Below are 6,705 nucleotides of genomic sequence, written 5' to 3'. Positions count from 1 at the left end.
ATTCAATACTCTTCTCCAGCACCACAACTCAAAGGCATCAATTCTCCTTCTATCCTCCCTAGTCATTGTCCAACTCTCTGATACATAACAAGTGAAAACCCTATGTGAATTTATAGGCTCCCAAAACCTGCTGGAGGGTCAGCTATGAGTCAGTTGAACTCCAAGGCAATGAGCAGAAGCAGCAGCTGAGACCGTTGAAGTCCCTGAGAGCTGTGAAAAAGCAGCTGGGGATTCTCAACAATCAGTATGTACTGAGGATCCACAAGTACCAGGCCCACCCTAAGATATATGTTCCAGAGTGTACAGAGGCCCCCAGGGGCTCACGATACAGCCCCCAACTTAAAGAGCGTGCAGCAGAGCACTTTAACAGGTGCGTCGGCCAAATGCTGCAGAAATAAACAGGAGATGTGTTATGTATTCCTACATATTATGCTATTTGAACTCAATTTACTTAGAGGGAAATTGTTATTTCTCTTTCAAAGATAAAGGACCTAGGGCTCAGGGACTTGCTAAAAACCTAACAGGAACTATTACAAACTGTGATATACTCATAGGCTGCCTCGGGATTCTGAGCAGCAATAACACAGAATCACCAACTATTTTGTGACCCAGAATCTATGTGCACAAGACATTCCCAGTGCACCAGTCCCTGAGAAGGGAGTCTCATTATTAGACAAAAGAAATACCCTGCATACCACGACAATTGCAGATCCATTTTCGGGCTGGTTCTCTCTGACTCAGAAAGTCAGTCCAGCAGGCAGAGGAGGACTCCTCAGCCTTCGCACTTTGTACGGAGTGGAGATGTGGAGTCTGTCAGCTGATTCCCTAGAGCTCAAACACAAAGGAGATGGATTGACACTGTCAGTCAACTGACTCAGAGGTGGCCCTCCAGTGGGGTTTGGGAGACTGTGAATTGCACAGGAGGAGATACCTGTCTTTAGGTCATGGTCACCGGTGGTTTCCAACTGCCAAAGTGCCAAACTGTTCATGTACTCAGATTCAGACCAAAAAAGTGGATACGTTTTAGTCAACTCAGAGGAAGCTTGGAAGGAAGGCCTGGCAATCTATGAACCCAAAAAAGTCATCCTCTGAAAACTATGGAGCGAACTTTTACCCCGACACACATAGGGTTCTTCAGAATTTACTCCATGGCAGTGGGGTTTAGTAGCACAACCAATAACAGCAGATATGGACACAGTAAGGCAGGTGTATTGGAGTCAGAAGAGCTGAGAGTCTGATCTTTGATTTTGTGCACTTTTCCGGGCACATTCTTTAAAGATTTAGGGGAGGGACAAGGCCAGGATAAGGACTGTAAGCCCCAGGATAAGAGTAGAGCTGTTTGGGGGCATTTGGTTTTACTGAACTACCACACCCTTTAGTTCTTGTCAAGGAAAGGATAGGGTTTTCTTTCAAATAAAGCCAATTTTTGCACACTACTCAAGGCTCCCATCCACTGCAACCCAATTACTAAATTGAGTTTCCAAAGGGCAGCTTGCTTGAGTGAAGAGCAGAAAATGCTTGACTTTTCCATACAGACTCTGATTTAGTAATTAGACATTCCAGGAATAGCTGCTTTGGCAGAACTCAGCTACATTTTATATTTGTAGAAAAGCATCTTCTCTTTTCTCATTCTTTTTTTCTTTAAATTTTATACTGGTTTACTTATAAAGTTCATATACATGGATTTTCACACCAGATCTTTTCCCTTTCCTTTACCCACCCCGCCCTCCCTCCATCAAATTGTGTCACTCTAATCATAGGATCACACAATCTTTTCTCTTTTTTTATGGTCTATTGTGATAGTGAAATAAATTGTAAACTTGGCGATTTTATACTACATTTCTCTATTTAAGATAATAATGTATACTAAGATTTTTATCAAAGGTCACAACTGGAAATATACCACAGTAGAGAGATTATAACTCATGGTTAATTCCTTTTGTAGCTTAACCAGCCTCTTTGGGACAGTTTTAGTTTGATATATATTTTTTTAATTTTTATTGTATTTTTCTTTTTACATGTATCATCAAATCAGATCTGACTGGTACAGGAGGAGATTGCCCCTCCTTCTCTAGCAGAGCATCTGGTGGATTTGAACCGCATACCCCTGGGATTGCAGTACAGCGTCTTGCCACTAGGCCACCAGAGCTCCCTTAGTTTGAAATTTTTAACTATTATTCAGGAAGTATTCTTCAGGGATGGTTTGATTCCCCCCCCCCCTTTCTCAGTGGGAAAGGTTATCTACAAATGCAGGTTGTTGATGAATCTTTCTCCAACCCTACTGCCACATTCCTCTTCATATTGTCCAATCTCCTGAATGACTTGCCAAATATACAAATTGAATAACTGTGGTGGAAGGATATTTCCTTATTTTAAACCATGCGGTGTTCCCTTGCTCTGCTCATACAACTGCTTCATGGTTTGTGTATAGGTGTCATACGAGCAAAAGTAAGTGTTCTGAGATATCCACTATTCTTAATGTTACTTATTTGCAAAAAGTAAAGAAGACCTACAGCATATACCACAGAAGAACAAAAACTACATCCTTCAATATGAGTTAAATCTCAGCATTAAGAAAACAAAACTCTTCACCACTGGCTCAATAGGCAACATCATGGTATCATTGTCAATTATTGAATTTTACTTGTATCCACAATCAATACCTTTAGAAAGAGCAGTCAAGGTCACATCGTTGCAGCTGCTGCATTGCGTTGTTGCAACTGCCATGTTGGACAGTGGATCGGTTCCAGCAAATCAACTAGTGTGCCCTGGACTGCTCTCCTACCTGGAGCACTAGACTGTGCCCCACTGCTTTGAGGCCCTCTGGCCCCTTTGCCTGGAGGCTTCAGCCCCTCTGCCTGGTGGCCTAGGCACTGCTTCCTGGACCTTTGAACCCACTGCCTGGAGGACCTTGCCCCACAACCTGGATGTTCCCACTGGCCACCTGGACACCCCAGCTCCATTGCACTGCCTGGAGGACTTGGTCCTGCTATCCCACTGCCTGGATGTTCCCACCCACCACCTGGAGGACCAGACCCTGTCACCTAGATTCTCCACCACATGGAGGACACCCAACTGCCTAGAGAATACCCCACTCCCTGGAGGATGACCTGCTGTCACCTCCTCTCTTACCTGTGCAGGGACACCAGTATTACAGGTGAATCCATTTTCTTCTTCCTCCCGGAGCTTGAGCTGCCTTTAGCCCTGAGCACCTTGGACCTGCCTAGCTGCAGCAGTTGCCTGACATTAGCAGTTTCCTGCTAATTCACAGACTATATCTCTCCAAAAATGCAACTTGAGTCAAAAGTTGAAAGAGAAACTCAAGCAGGATAGCTGCCCCACCTTTCTCTGGAGCAGTGATTTCCTGAGGCAAGGCTTTCATATCAAGAGCCTGCTAAGACCTCAGGCATGGAAAACCTCTACCACAGCAATGCCACAGAAGAAGCAGACTACCTCACATCCTACTCAAACCCAATACAAGATGCCACACCCAAAAAGTGACACAGTATCAATAAATTTCCTGAAGCCAGAAAGTCTGAAGGAGTCTTCAGACACAGAATTCAAAAGAACAATGATAGAATATTTTCAATGGGTGAAAGAAAAACTTGAAGAATTATAGGACTCTGTAAGCAAAATCCAAGAAGAACTTCTTTTAAAAAAACCAAACCAATTCAAGACAATGCAGATAAAACAAATGTGGTATTAGAGGCTCTGGGAAAAGAAGAAACCAAAATCCAGAAATATGAGGACCCATGTTTCAAATGCTGTCAACATGTTGGAGGGACATATGAATAGAGTTGAAGAGATGGAACACAGATACAGTGAAATAGAAGATAGAATTGTCACCACTTACCTGTTAGAACAAAAAGCAGAATCAAAAAGGAAGGAAAAAGAAGAAAGCCTAAAAATAATGTGGAACACCACCAAGAGCAATAACATTCAAATAATCAGAACTCCCTAATAGGAAGAAGCAAGTAAAGGCACAGAGAAAGTTGTTTTCAAGCATAATGAAGAATGAGAAAATATATATTCAAGAAGATGAACCAACACCATATAAAATAGACCTCAAAAGAAAAATAGCAAGGCATATCATAGTCAAATTTGCCAGAACCAATGATAGGGAGAGAATTCTGAAAGCAGCTAGGGAGAAAAAAAATAGTAACCTATAAAGAAGAACAAATAAGATTAAGTGCCAATTTCTCAGCAGAAACCATGAGAGCAAGAAAACAGTGGAATGACATATATTGACCATACAAAGAATACAATTGTCAACCAAGAATACTATACCCATAAAAATAGTCCATTAAATATGAAGGAGAGATGAAGATATTCTCAGAGAAGCAGGACCCAACAGAGTTTATAAAAACAAGAACAGCACTTCAGGAAACTCTGAGAGAGGTCCTTCCTACAGAGATGTAACAGAAAGCAGGATGAACCAAAGTAACCAACAATAACACCAAAAAAGAAATTGACAAAATAATAGCAATAAAACCTTACTTCTCAGTAATGACGCAGAATGTAAATGGTTTAAAAGCACCACTGAAAAAAAAGACTAGGAGATTAGATTAAAAAAAAAGCCAACAAAAACCAACACACACACTAAAACCCATCAATATGCTATCCACAAGAAACACTCCTGAAAAGTTTCACAAAGGACAAAAAAGTCTACTATATAATGCTTAAAGGGTCACTAGAACAAGAGGACATATCTATAATAAATATTAATATCCAAATGATAGAGCCACAAAATATACAAAACAAGCATTAGCAGAACCGAAAAAAGAAATAGACAACACCCTATAGTAGAAGGAGACTTCAATACACCACTCTCAAGAAAATATACAACTACCAGGAATAAACTCAACAAAGATGGTGAAGAATTAAACCACACAATAAACCAACTTGGTCTCATAGACATATGTGGGCTAAGGCACCCAAAAACAGCACAGTATACCTTCTTTTCCAATGTGCATGGAACATTCTCCAGAAGAACACATTTTAGGTCACAAGGCAAGTATCAATAAATTAAAAAACATAGAAATAATACAAAACATCTTCTCAGACCACAATGTTACAAAATAAGAAACTAACAATAAGAGGATAAAGGAGAAAAATTAATACATTGGAAAGCTGAACAACACCTTTGTTTGAACATGATGGGTACTAGAAGAAATAAAAAATGAAATTAAAAATGTCTTGAAACAAATGACAATGAAAACACAACTTACCAAAACCTCTGTGAAACAGCCAAAGCAGTAATTAGAGGTCAATTTATAGCAATAAGCAAGCACATCAAAAGGGAAGAAAAAACCCTGTAATTGACTCTGTAACCTAACATCTCCAGCAAATTAAGAAAGAACAGCAAGAAAATCTGATACTCTCTAAAAACCCCAAAATTATAAAAATTAGGGCAGAAATAAATAGGGAACAGAAAAACAATTGAAACCATCAACAAAACCAGGCAGGAGTTGGTTCTTTGAAAAGGTCAGTGAAATTAATAAACCATTAACAAAACTAAAAAAATAAGAGGGAAAAAAAGACACAAATAATCTGAATAAGAAATGAAGGGGGCTATGTCACAACAGAACCAACTAAATTAAAAAGGTTAACAATACAACATTATGAAAAACTATAGTCAATCAAATATGAAAATCTAGAAGAAATGGACAAATACTTAGAAACTCACAACCTACTTAAATGGACACAGCCTGAAATTGAGCACCTGAACAGATCCATTACAAAAGAAGAAATTGAACAGGTAATAAAGCAACTTCCAACAAAAAAGAAAGCCTTGAACCAGATTGATTTTCAAATGAATTTTATCAAATATTGAGAGAACTGTCACCATTCTACAGAAACTATTTCAGAAAATAGAAAAAGATGGAATTTTCCCAGACTCATTCTGTGAAGCAAACATATCCTTGATACCAAAGTCAGGTAAAGACACCACCAAAATAGAAAACTATAGGCCAATATCTCTTATGAACATAGATGCAAAAATCCTGAATAAAATCCTGGCCAAATGAATATAAATAACACTACATAAAAAATGATTCACCATGATCAAGTGTGATTCATAACAGATTTGCAAGGATGTTTCAACACAAGAAAAACAATCAATGAGGGTTTTTCATCAAATTAACATAGAAATCATCACATTTTAACAAAGCAAAAAACAATAACCACATGATCCTATCAATTAATTTAGAAAAGGCCTTTGACAGCATCTAACACTCTTTCCTGATTAAAACACTCAACAAAATAGGAATAGAGATGCATTTTCTCACCATAGTAAAAAGTATATATGCAAACCCAAGAGCCAACATCATTCTCAATGGAGAGAGATTAAAGGCATTTCCTTTGTGAACAGGAAATAGGTATAACCTTCAATATTGTATTGGAAGTCTTAGCAATAGCAATAAGACAAGAGAAGGAAATAAGAAGTATCCAAATTGATCAAGAGGAGGTAAAATTATCTCTCTATCAGATGATATGATAGTATAGTTAAACAACCGTAAAGACGCAGAGAGAAAACTATTGGACATAGTTGACCAATTCAGCAAAGTGGCAGGATACAAGATCAACATACAAAAATCAGTTGGATTTCTCTATAGTGATAAGATTCTGCTGAAAATTATAAAAAAATGTTTGGAGCAATATGTCAACAGAGAACTGCAAGATGTGCAGGCTGGATTTAGAAGAGGT

Source organism: Elephantulus edwardii, unplaced genomic scaffold, assembly GCF_000299155.1.
Source record: "Elephantulus edwardii isolate Elephantulus edwardi_28Jun2011 unplaced genomic scaffold, EleEdw1.0 scaffold00215, whole genome shotgun sequence".
NCBI lineage: Eukaryota > Metazoa > Chordata > Mammalia > Macroscelidea > Macroscelididae > Elephantulus > Elephantulus edwardii.
The sequence above is the reverse complement of the archived record's forward strand: the minus strand, read 5'-3'. Positions refer to the sequence as shown.